Below are 12,068 nucleotides of genomic sequence, written 5' to 3'. Positions count from 1 at the left end.
CCATAAGAGTGGGCAGGGTGTAGAGGTCCCAGGGCACAGCCTGGATCTACAGACAGATGGACTTGGAGAGGCAGAGAGACCTCCTTCTGAGTAGGGAGCCAGCTTGAAGCTGACACAGGTAGAGATTAGGAGGGTCAAGTGCCTGGTGGGGAGGCAGGGGCTGTGTAGGAAGAATTCACCTGGGGGTATTTAGAGAGTAGAGAAGTTGGGATGCCAGATGCAGCATCTTGAGGACAAGAGAAGAGACCCACAAACTCCATTCTATCACCATTCCCCATATTGAGTGAGTCAGGCTCTGATGTTGGGAAGACGTCCCTTTGGGATAATTTTGTCCACAGATGGAGCAATGTAGCTGGGATAATTTAGAAGCAAAGGACCCAGGAGAGGCTTCCATCTCTACTGGGAACCCTCTGCTTCCTGGAAAAATTAAACCATCACGTGCTTCCTTCCTAGTAAGTACATACTAGGAGGGAGAGCGTACAATTCTGGGACGGGGGCTTTAAACTTAATTGGTAGAGTTTAGAAGAATAAAGATGTCCTGAAGGGGAAAAATAAGCTATAAAAGATAATAAAAGGTTGGTTGGTTGGTTGGTTGGTTGGCCGGTTGGTCAATCTTAAAGCACACTTGAGCTGTAGGGGTGCTCTATTATGAAAACAAAATGCCAGTGCCTAAACTCAAGGTTGATGGATCAGAAACAATTTCAGGCACCAAATCCTAGGCATTCAGGCAATAAGATGAACCAGCAAACTCTTCTGAAGTACGAAAAGCTTAGAGAAGGAGCAAGAACTGATTTGAGGGATGCCAAGAGCCTCCTTTCCCTATAGCAGCTTGCAGGGACCAAGGACACCTCACCTGTGCTGGCAAAGGTAGCAGGTTCTAGATTGACACCTAAGGGTTTTAAGATTTTTTTTTTTAATTTTATTTATTTGACAGAGAGAGATCACAAGTAGGAAGAGAGGCAGGCAGAGAGAGACGGGGAAGCAGGCTCCCCAGTGAGCAGACAGCTAATGCGAAGCTTCATCCCAGGACCCTGGAATCATGACCTGAGCTGAAGACAGAGCCTTTAACCCACTGAGCCATCCAGGCGCTCCAACACCTAAGAGTTTTAAGACAGATTTGACCTCAGTCCACACTCAGCAGACTGGTGTCTTGGAGCAGAAGAATGAAAGAAGGACCATAAGGGGTCACATACCTGATCTGCATTCACTCACTCGTGCCAACGTGCCCAAGGCCCTGTCATCACTCAGGAACAGCTCTCTCATGGACACCCAAAGTGATTAGTCCCTGTCGTGTTGTGAGGCACTAAGTGCCTTTCCATTATCCCCATCTTAAAGACGCAACAGGCTGCAGGCTGAGGTTGGGTTCAGCTTGAATCTTGTCCAAGTGGAAAGTCTTGATGAAGACTTAGGTGTGGAATTCTACATTCCCTACACCTGCATTCTAAGCACTCCTGGGCACAAGGCTTATGCCCCTGCAGCAGCCCCGTGTCAGCTAGCAAACCTGTGTACCCGGAAGGGGCATGGCAGCACTACCCACGACTACCTTCCTAGGTGATTAAGTGGTCAAGTTCAGCCATTCCCTCACTCTGCTGGACAACACACCCCACTCTGTCCAGAATGACTCCCTGTACCTTAACTCATGATTTGCAAGTAGGTTTTAATAAAATGCATTTAAAACTAAACGTGTCCAGAACAGAGTTGAGTGTGTCTTTGAAGGCAGAGTCTGGTCTTGGACGGTCCTTGGTTCAGGCTTGGCGCCCTCCCTTCATCATCAGCCGAGCTCCAAAGCACATGCTCCCCAAAATCACGGGAAGGGGCAGCAGGAAGAACAAGAGGGAGGATGGGGCAACCTCCTGATATTCCAAGCCCAGGCAAGCTGCTTCTCTGGGCAGATTCTTCTCATTGGCGAAGTCGATAGGAAGGCCCTTTTTAAATTTTCCCACTAAAAACTTGAAGGCCATTCAAGGTATTGGTTTCACAGTCAGCTAGTCAAATTGACTATAGAATGGAGGGAACTTTGGAGTGAGCCACACATAGGGTCACGGATGAAGACTGCAGAAAGATGCAGACATACATGGTGAAGCCAAGGTGCGTGGCAGGAACAAGACAGTGCAGACCCAGAACCACAGGGCCCGGCATATCCCTTGCTCATCCTGTGTCTTCGCGCAAGTCACTTAACTTCCTTGGGCCTCAGTTTCCGCATCCAAGAAACAGGAAAAGTATCCATTCACAGGCTTGTTGTGCAAACCACTGAATTAACACACATAAGTGCTTAAAACAATGTGCTTAGTAACATTATATGGGGTAGTTATTCATATTGTTTTATGAAATTCTGCTCCCCAAGCACGCCTTCTCACTACTAACCTTCAGAAAGAGACTGACAGCAGAAAAGATGCCAGTTACTAATTTCTGTGATCTCCTGCTCTTGAGCCTGTGGAGAAATGACTCAGGCACTCACCCTGAACTCAGAACATTTCTGGCAGAACTTTTTTCACTCCACGGAGTCGCCAACTAATTATATTGAATACATTTCTCCCTGAGTCAGAAATGTGATAACACCAATTCCTGAGGGATGACCAGGAGGCTTGAAGTGAAAACACCCGGGAAGCTGATAAAACCTTATAAGCATGTGTGTCCACACAGACGGGGAGGAAGAAGAGGAAAAAGGAAGAAAATAAGGAGTTAGAAGAGGAATAGAAGTTTTCAAAGGGACTTCAGGTTCGTGTTGTTTCCACACTGAGGTAGAATGTGAGGTTTCCACACATCCAGACCTGCTTCTCCACCTCCAGTCCACGCCCGGTCCTCGTTGGCCACGGCCGCACAGAGGCTGGACAGCAGGGTTTACCTTTTCTGTTCCTGCTTCCTTCACATCTCACAGATCATCAAACACTGTTGATTTTGTCTAATCCTGTGCAAGCTCGTGATTTCATTTCCACCCAACAGCTCACTTAAGGAAATCTCAATGTGACAGTCTGGATCTCCTAAGCCATGAGGATTGGAGAGGGTGTCCAGTTCCCTGGGCAATGTCAGCTAATCCTACTTGGGGCAGTAGAGAGGAGAGGAGAAAAAGTCAGTATCACCAACCAAAAACGTCCAAAACGCAGTCCCCGCGGCAATGAAGCATTATTCACTCCTCTGCGGCAGATGTGCCCTGTGCCCTGTCCCTGTGTCCCTAACAGGGTGATCTGGCTTTTGTCTATCTCTGTATCTTCTTCTGCTGCACCTCGCCCTGGCTCGGCTGTCTGTGAGCTTCTGCTTCTAAACTGCCTCTCCGTGAGTCATCTGGATGCACTAGTCCAATGTCTGCATCCCTCTGCGTGTCTCAGTTTCAAATTCGAAAGAAAGAGGATTTAACTGGGTCAGTAGGGAGCCCTACAGAGCAAGCCTGCCGGGCAGGGTTGCTGCAACAGGCCACTGCCCAGAAACCCTAAAGTTGGCTGCTTTGGAGCCAGCTCATGCCCACAGCCCTGTCATTTGAGGCAAGCTCATATAAAAATTAAAATCTTTGTTGACCTTCAGTAGTCAACATGTTAATTTATACACCTCGACTTTTTTGCATGGGGTGAGGTATTCCTAACTATCAACGATATCAGAAAAATAGGAGAGAGGCAGAGAGCAGCCCTCTCATGAACAGTGTGAGGTCTTGGAGGAATATTAAAGTTCTTTTGGGGTCATTTTGCACTTCACAAATCCAGACCTATGAGCAAGCAGTGCAAGCGTGTGTCCTATGAGCTGTTCACAAATGGTTTCTTTTAAAATGTCCTTTCTGATCAGTGGTTCATGGGAGGAGTTTCTTTACCCTAACGGGTTAGGGCAGCCCCTCGTGTGAAGTCAGCCCTTAAATATTCAGCAGGACTGTGCCGGACCACCCAGCCTCCCCCAGCTCCCAGCCCAGCTGCCACGCTCGAAATCCCTACTCTAGCTGGAGCTCTGGGATCCGGGCCACAGAGATGCTTCGAGATTTCTGACTTTGCCACCAAGGCAACTGAGTGCAAAATTACACACATCTGAAGAGAGACACACATATTTAGGTGGGTGATGGAGGAGAAATTTTTCCAGATCTTGTTAACAATTTTTGTGGCCATGGGAATCTTGCTTAACTTTCAGCTCCCTCTCCATGAAAAGGAGACAAAGCCATCCGCTCAGTGTGCACCCAGATTCCAGGTGAGGTTGGTAAGAGTATCTGCTTATAAATACAATGGCTGAGGAGGGTCATTTGGCAAAGGGAGGCCAGTTTCTGAAGTTGGCTTCAGTTCTAGTAACCATAGAAAGCAGGTGAGATCATCACCACGGCCTGACAATTCCCTTAGGATTACCCCATTATTTCATCTCGCTCTTTTCATTTTAAACAAGATGTAGCTAAAAGTGTGACTTTCATAGACTTGCTCAGCGGCTAATGTTATTGTATTGGTCACTCCATTTCCTTCCTGGGGTAGTAAATACCTGTACTTTTATGGTGCAGACTTTTCTCAGTTCTAATGAGCTTCCCCGTGTTCCTCTAGGCCAAGAGCAAGCGTGGCAGACACTCGTGACTCAGCTTCCTGTGCACCTGGTCCTGAGTCCAACCCCCAGGGAGAGTGGCCTCAGGGAAACAGCACCCGCTTCGTGAAATCAGCCTTGCTTCCCCCATGGGGGCCAGGAGCCAAGGCCCTGCTCAGCCATCACCATGTGCTAAACCCATGTCCACCGGTGCTCACAGATTGCAGCTCTTGGCTAGCTGAGCCGACTTCCCAATCTCGCCTTGGCTGTCCTTGGCACACGGCCTGGCTTTCTCCCACCAGAGCCAGAAGGCTGCCACCAAGAGCACCAGCCCAGCTGCTTCCATTCCGCAAACAGGGAAGAAGCGGGACTTCTCCAGCCCCGTTGGGGCAGGTGAGCACTTGCTGGGAACCTTCGAGCGTATCTGAGTGCCCAGGGACCTACCTTCAGGAGTGCCTTACCTGTGCTCACAGCCTCGCTCGCTCCAAGAGGGAAAACATAATCATCCAGAAGGCCCAATAGAAAAAGGGCTTGAGGGACCAGGCCAAAGTACTTCCAACAACCTAGGCGTTCATATCCCCAAAGTATGCATAAAGTTAATAACTAGCTAAAAGCATTCACAGACATTTTGAACTTTATCTCAAGCTCCTCTCCATAAAATCAAAATCAGAGAGATCGACCTTTGAGCTGAAGGAGAAATCTGTATGGCTTGATAGGTATGGATGTGATGGACCTGGGATCTGGCAGAATGTTTGTAAGACCGATTGCACACAGTGCATTGGAAGGGCTCAGTTCTGGGGAGGAACTGCCTTATTTCAGAATATATGATGCTTGAGGGCTTACAATTATCTGAAAGAAAAATCCCCAGAAATAAGATGTCAACAACTTCATTTTTGTAGCCCCATATTGATGACTGTGAAAAACTCTTTGGCATCAATAAAACTTGAGTGATTGCCTTTTCCAATTGTCCAAAATGAGAAGCAGACCCAAAAAGGCACTTTTCTGCCAAGGGAAATTTCTCTTAATTATCCCTGAACCTCATTTGCTACAGGCTTAGTAAACAGCCAGAGCCTTTCCTCCCTCTCTGTGACCCCATGCACATACACACACACGCACACACACACACACTCATGAGCACATATGTCTACACATTCGGGCACAAAATGCACACCTATGAAGACAAGCTAGCAGGGGCCAGGCCAGCTGGGAAGGATGGCTATTGGACTTGCTTGGTAAAAACATGGACAGTGCAAAGAGCAGATATATAATCTTTGCCAAAAGCTTTATCACAAGGGGCCCCGTTTGCTAAGTGGTCCTTCAGTTTTTGTATTTGGATAAATGAGGGTTGGAGTAACTCAAAGTGACTGGCCTTCAAAAACCACACAGAATTCTTCTTTTCTCAATAAAACCTCAAAACTTCTAAATCTCATAGAAGTAAAAAAAGGAAAAAAAAACCACACACACACATTCACACACACACAAAGCCATGTCCCCGAGGACTAAAATAGAAAGAGAAAGAAACAGCAGCCAAGAACATTATTTTCAGCTTTCAGGGGACCGCCTTTCTGTTCACATGCCCATCACGATTTGTCAAAGAGGTTAAGGGTCCAGCTCACCCCACCAAGATGAAAAACTTGAGGCTGAGAGGTGGCTGCCTGGCGTTGGGCCTGAGCAGGACGGAGGAGAACGTGCATCCTTTCTCAACCACGCCAAGGGTGCTCGGCGCTGAAATCCGAGGAGCCAAAGACAGCTTTCCAAAAGACCGTACTTCATGAGGGCTGAAGGTGAGGGGGAGCAAACCATACAGCATCTCCCTCAGGGTTTTGAAGATGATTAGATTACCAGCGCAAGACAGGAACATTCTGACGTGATGTAGGAGTTGGACTCAAGAGTGCAAGGCTGAATCAAAAACAAATTTGTTGAGGTTGGATGTGAGGGAAGCTATTTCACTTCTCCCAACCTATTTTCTTCTCCTGTTGATTCATTACTGCTGCAAACCCTAACACGTCTACCATGTGACTACTATTACTCTCTTTAGCTTCGCAAGTTCCCTTCTGGGAGGATCAACTTATGCTTGTCAAACATGTCAATACGACAAGAGGGGACGATCTCAGGTTTTGACCCCAAGCCAGTACTCACTGGTCCTTCTCCCCAGCCCCTTTCTCTTTCTTCTTTGTCCTCTCTCTATCATGGCATTTGGTCCCAAATGACCCTAGGTAAGGTTCTGCCCCCCGCTCACTAGTGCTGAGAGTTTAGGCAACAAATAGCTTTCTGTGCATTTTCTCATATGTGAAACAAAATGCTCCATGACGAATTGATAAAGTGACTGAGACTGAGATTATTTGAGAATCACACAAGCCTTAATCACACAAGCCCCTTAAAAGCAAAGTGCTTTCTCTGGCTTCCTTGTGGAGCATCAGCCTGTGAGCTCCAAGGGGCTCATTTCAGCAAACTTCACCACAGAGCTCCATGTGAGGGCTGGGCCACTGCTCCATCCGACGGAGCCCACCAAGACAGCTTGACCGCCTTCTTTCCAAATAAGTAGAAATAGCGAACAAGCTGGCATACTTTTGTTTCAAGTCTGACCCGTTTTTCAAGATTGCCATTGTTCTCTCAAATTCACTTTCCTTCCTTTGCTTCCTGTACATGAAGAAAGTTCACACTCACACACTCAAAACGCAACACAACACAGAATGTGCATGATGTCACCCCACGAGGACCTCCCTGCAGGGGAATTCCAAGTCAGAGGCCATGTTCCCATTAGGAGCCACTGCCAACCTTGAGCCACTATCCAGCCGGCTGGCAGGCTGACCATCGTCACCACCCGCAGCGAGTACACACATGGGTATGGATGATAGTGGAAGCTGTGTTGGAAGAGAAAGAAAGAGAAGGGGGCCACAGGAAGATCTATCTGGGGATGGGCTTTTCCAGATGGTGATGTAAGTGGTTCTGAATTGTCTGAGGTAACACTGGTCTTACTCTTCTTAGCTTTTTCTTCTAGACTTTTTTTTTTAAGATTTTTTTTTATTCCTTTATTTGACAGAGAGATCACAAGTAGACAGACAGGCAGGCAGAGAGAAAGGAGGAAGCAGGCTCCCCGCTGAGCAGAGAGCCTGATGTGGGGCTCGATCCCAGGACCCTAAGATCATGAGCTGAGCGGAAGACAGAAGCCTAACCCACTGAGCCACCCAGGTGCCCCTAGACTTTTTAATTCTAATAAATAAGAGGTCTTTAAATAATTTTTCATCAAGGTATAAAATTATCTCTGGAAAGAGAAAAAGAATTAATGCATGTAAACAAACCCACTTTATAATTTGGAATTGAAGGAAGGCAAGGGATACTTTTGTTCCTTTGTGCACTCTTTCTCCCTTCTATTTAGAAGGACTTCTTCATCTTCTTTGCTGCCTTCTCTGGCTATCCATCTACTTTTTGTGTTCAAATATCACCCCTTTGTTGAAGAGATTCCCTGCACTCCTCTCTCTCTCAGGGAGAATTAGTTATTCTCTGTAACGGATGCTTTTTTACTTGTTTCATTTCTCACAGCAATTGATTACCTCTGATTATCTGCGTAAACTCCAGTCCTGGAGTCACTCAAGGATTTCACAAAGACTTATTATGCTGGTATCACGGGAGGGCTGCTGGCCCTGGAAAAAACAAAATATTAATCCTGGAAACCACATGACAGAGAAAAGTCTAGAGTCCAGGAGAGTCGGGTAGTCACAGTGTGGGTTGGTCAAGGCAACTGAGTGAATAAGTCTTTCTCAAGAGAGTATACTTAGTGACCAGAAAGGAAGGACAGACGTCCTGTTGGATTTTAGGTAAGTGCAGCCCCCTTAGGTGGGAGGAATCGTATGCATTCCCACATCACACGGGCCAAGGGTAGCAAGAGCTGACTTCACAGCCTGGTGCCCTTCATGGATATTTGTTCTGTCCCTTCCCTGAAGGCAGAGCTATAGCAAGAAGGGAAAGTTCTGTGGCTTCAAGAGACTCTCTCTTTCCCTGAGAAAGAGAGGTTCTCTGGGGCTTTCAAAAATCTGCTCTGCGGTGATCTCTTCATCCATCCAACCAACTAGCAGGTAACCAGCACCCACTCTAGGTAGGCTAGGTCAGTGTTGGGTTCTAGGAATAGAAAATCACCCAACTCAGAGCATGCAGTTTTCTCAAGGAAGATGAAAGAGGTCTCATTAAGAAGTTGTATCATATCCAAGAAGCCAAGAACAGCCAAAACAAGTTGAGACAGGGGCAGGAGGGAGAGGACCCCCAGTGGCAGGTCTGAATGTTCATCAGAGGTGATGGCAAGAATGGGTCCCCCAGGAAGCCCTGGGCAAGGGCCCTCTGGTGGCGATCCCAGGGAATACAATCAGAAAATGATCGCCTTAAGGTATAACCGCCCCCCCCCCTGCCGTGCTGTAACCCAAGGAGAGGCAAGGCCACCAGAATTAAACGTGGCATGAACAGTCACCATGGAGGGGCTGTTTAAGCAGGGGGGTGTCTTAGCTGGAAGCTGCTCTCCTCAATCCACAGAAACATGCACAGTTGGGAAAGAATTCCTTGCTCGTGTTTGAGACGCCAAAGCCATTTTGGTTAGGGTACTCAGACTCAGTTCGAAAAGAAGAGTTACGTGCAACTGGAAGTCTCCAAAGCATTTTAAGAGGTGGAATAATTTGAGTAAATTAAAAGACCACTTGGATTATGTGATTCAGAGTTGAGGAGTGGGAAATACAAAGGATGTCAAGATGGAGACTGTCGGGATGCAGTGACTGGTGGGAAATGGGAGGAAAGGAGCAGAATGGGTAGATGAGGAGACGTGCATGTTGGCTTCAATGCCTTCCACTTGGGTAAGGAATGTAGGCGAATCAAAACACACACAAGGTGGGGACTGTACAAGGAGATGCTCGGTGTATGTCCTGCAGATGTTAAGCTTGATTGCCTTTGGGTCATCTGACAGGAGTTGCTTAGGAAGACAATAGGTCTGCTGTTTTGGAGAGGTCTATGCAACAGGCCATATTTGGCTTTGCAAATGGTCAGAGGAAATTGTGGGGAGAAAGGTCAGGAAGAAAAACCAATGTATTCGGGCCTCCACAGTGGGTTGGGGATTTGGGAATGAATCAGATGTTCTTCCTTCCCCTGCAGAATTCAGGTTCATGCACAAGTCAAGACGGCTACCTCAAGGCACTAACCAGGAAGAGAATGGTAAGCGGTAGGCCGCGGACAAACTGGGAATACTCCAGTTTGCTTAAATCAATAGGTCACATTGAATGGGTCTCATAGGAACTGAGACTAGAAAAGGGAGGTTGGGGTCAGCCTGTGAATGACCAAAAAGTTTGGAAGGCAAGGGGGAAGTATCAGGAACAGGGTACCCTCGGGTCCAGGGTACTGTCAAATCCAACTGCGGGAAGCATTTCATGAAGCATGTCAAATTCAACTGTGGGAAGCATTTCATGATATGGTGATGGGCAGCTGGTGGGGAACAATGGCTGTATAAGGGGAAAGAGGAAAGGCAGTGAGGGCTGGTGCTGAGCAGGAGAGGCATTCAGAATACCTAATGACACTAATGACATGGCTACCATCTATTCAGAACAGGTGCTGGCCAGGGCACCATACCAGCAGGAAATCAGCCAATGCACGCCTATGCCAGAGAATCCGCAATGGGAGGAGGTAGGAGGAGATACTGCAGCGAGGATAGGACCCACCTCTGATGAGTGATAAAATATAAAAAAGACGTGCAGATGGCCACCATGATGGTTATGATGTAATATCAACAAACAAGGAAAGAATGGCTTCTTGATAAAACAGCTCCGCTCTTCACATGTGCTTTCATGGGACAGAAGAGAAAACTGAGGAGATTCAGATACAGAGAGACCTTGTGGGCTGGGAGCATCCGGGTCACTGAGAAGCACTGCTGGCTTCAATTTCCCGTTCATAAACTTGGCACATTTCAGTCTCCGCACGTCACTCTCCATAACTGTGGGACCATTTGTCTTACTTTTCCATAGCAATAAAGCTAACCCAGAAATGTAAAAACAAAAGAAAATAAACAGTCTCTTTCCCATTAGGCCTAAATGCTGATGGAGGAAGTTGGTGGCAAAGGCATTTCGGGGTCCTGCCCTGCTATTTAAGGTTCATCAGATGCTAATTTACCTTGGACAGTAGACTTCCAGAGCCAGGAAAGGTGGGACCACCCGTGCGCTGTGGGCAGCGCAGGCTTGCTTCTCCCGGCAACATCTGGGGAAGGCTAGAGCATGTGTCCTCACAGCGAGTGGTGGAAACAGCACTGCAGAGCTCTGGGACAGCACATGGGAAGTTGTCCAAGCTGCAGGCGGAGGTGTCTAAGGTGCTTTTGCCACATTCACCTCCTGTATCCCTTCCTCCGAGTCGTAGCAAAAAGTAAGCTCAGGTGCCATGGAATCCCCAACCAATGGTAACCCAGGCTCTGCTTAGAAACCTCTAGCCACAGGAACCTTAGTTCCTCCCAAGAAGAATCTACCATCTTTGAAAATTCTGGATCATTGGACGCTCTCTTTTTGTTTTCCTGAACTCCCACTCTCCCTAGATTCTGCCTTTTAGCCCCTTTGGAGGGACCAAGATGCAGTACCGCTTTTAGGCGGTTCCTTCTGGAATTTTTGTAGCAGTGACATAATGATCCTATTTAAAACAAACAAATAAACAAACAAACCCAGCAGGAATAGATGAAGACGCTGACAGAGACCCTGGAATTAAGCATTAATACTTTCTGTACACAACCTCTGAGCCTTTCCCACTCAGCACGCTCTATTCTCTGATTCACCAGTTTGTTCCTCCCGCAAGCGATGGTGTATGTGAGTGTCATGGGGGAAATTCTCCCTTCCAATTTCAGCCATTTTCCTCTTGAACAAGCAGGTTACCTGGGCGTGAGGCCAGCTAATACAAAGGGCAAACATCTTGCTTGGGGAGGAGGTGGTCAGAACTCAGTGATTTCTGCTCTTTAGACTTGGCTCAGCAAGTGCAAAGCTGACTCCCAAGTCATGTTCCCACTTTTCTTTTGCTCTGTTCCTCTGCCCTTCCAGTCACTCCTCCCAATTGGAGAGAACTTAAAAGGCAAGACCACATGCCTTCCTCTTCAGCTTTGCCTCTCTGGATTCTTTTACGTTGTGGAAATGAACCCTAAGCCACCCATACCCAGTAGCCCCTCTCCAGGCTGAGAAAGGTTTGCAGGGGTTCCAGCCATCACTTATAACTGCCTGGAGGTAAATCTTTCTCTGGATTCGGAGAGATTTCACCTTCCCTTAATATCTGCTTCTAATTTGATCTATACTTTATTACTTTTTACATATATTCTTCTGTCTGGTTGTTTCATCAATAACCAAGATTCTTTCTCTGTCCTGCAGTCTTTTTCATTCATTTGGATGCATCCTAAGAGGGGATTTATATAAATCTGTACCTCACCTACAAGCTTTCTAGGAAGTTTTGCTTTATTTCCCATGGTGTCTTATTTAGTACTTAGAAGACTTTTCCTATCATTTCTCTTGCTGATTGTACCTTTTGTCAATAACTTGCTTCATACAGTTTAATTTTTTGCAAGGGAAAAGTGTTGGGATACCTGTGTCTAG

The 12,068-nt window shown here is 47.0% G+C and overlaps 1 long non-coding RNA gene across 1 annotated transcript; it reads left to right on the top strand.

Annotated features, from left to right (window-relative positions):
• The first annotated feature begins 8,210 nt into the window (after positions 1-8,210).
• LOC101688639 lies at positions 8,211-10,521 on the top strand. The gene is made up of 3 exons (XR_199219.2): positions 8,211-8,297; positions 9,613-9,672; positions 10,058-10,521. It is a non-coding gene; the product is annotated as an uncharacterized LOC101688639 (long non-coding RNA).
• The last annotated feature ends 1,547 nt before the right edge of the window (positions 10,522-12,068 follow it).

Source organism: Mustela putorius, unplaced genomic scaffold (genome assembly GCF_011764305.1).
Source record: "Mustela putorius furo isolate JIRA1106 unplaced genomic scaffold, ASM1176430v1.1 tig00003909_pilon_pilon_pilon, whole genome shotgun sequence".
Classification (NCBI taxonomy): Eukaryota; Metazoa; Chordata; class Mammalia; order Carnivora; family Mustelidae; genus Mustela; species Mustela putorius.
Note: the sequence above shows the minus strand (reverse complement) of the source record. Positions and strands in the feature narration are given on the sequence as shown.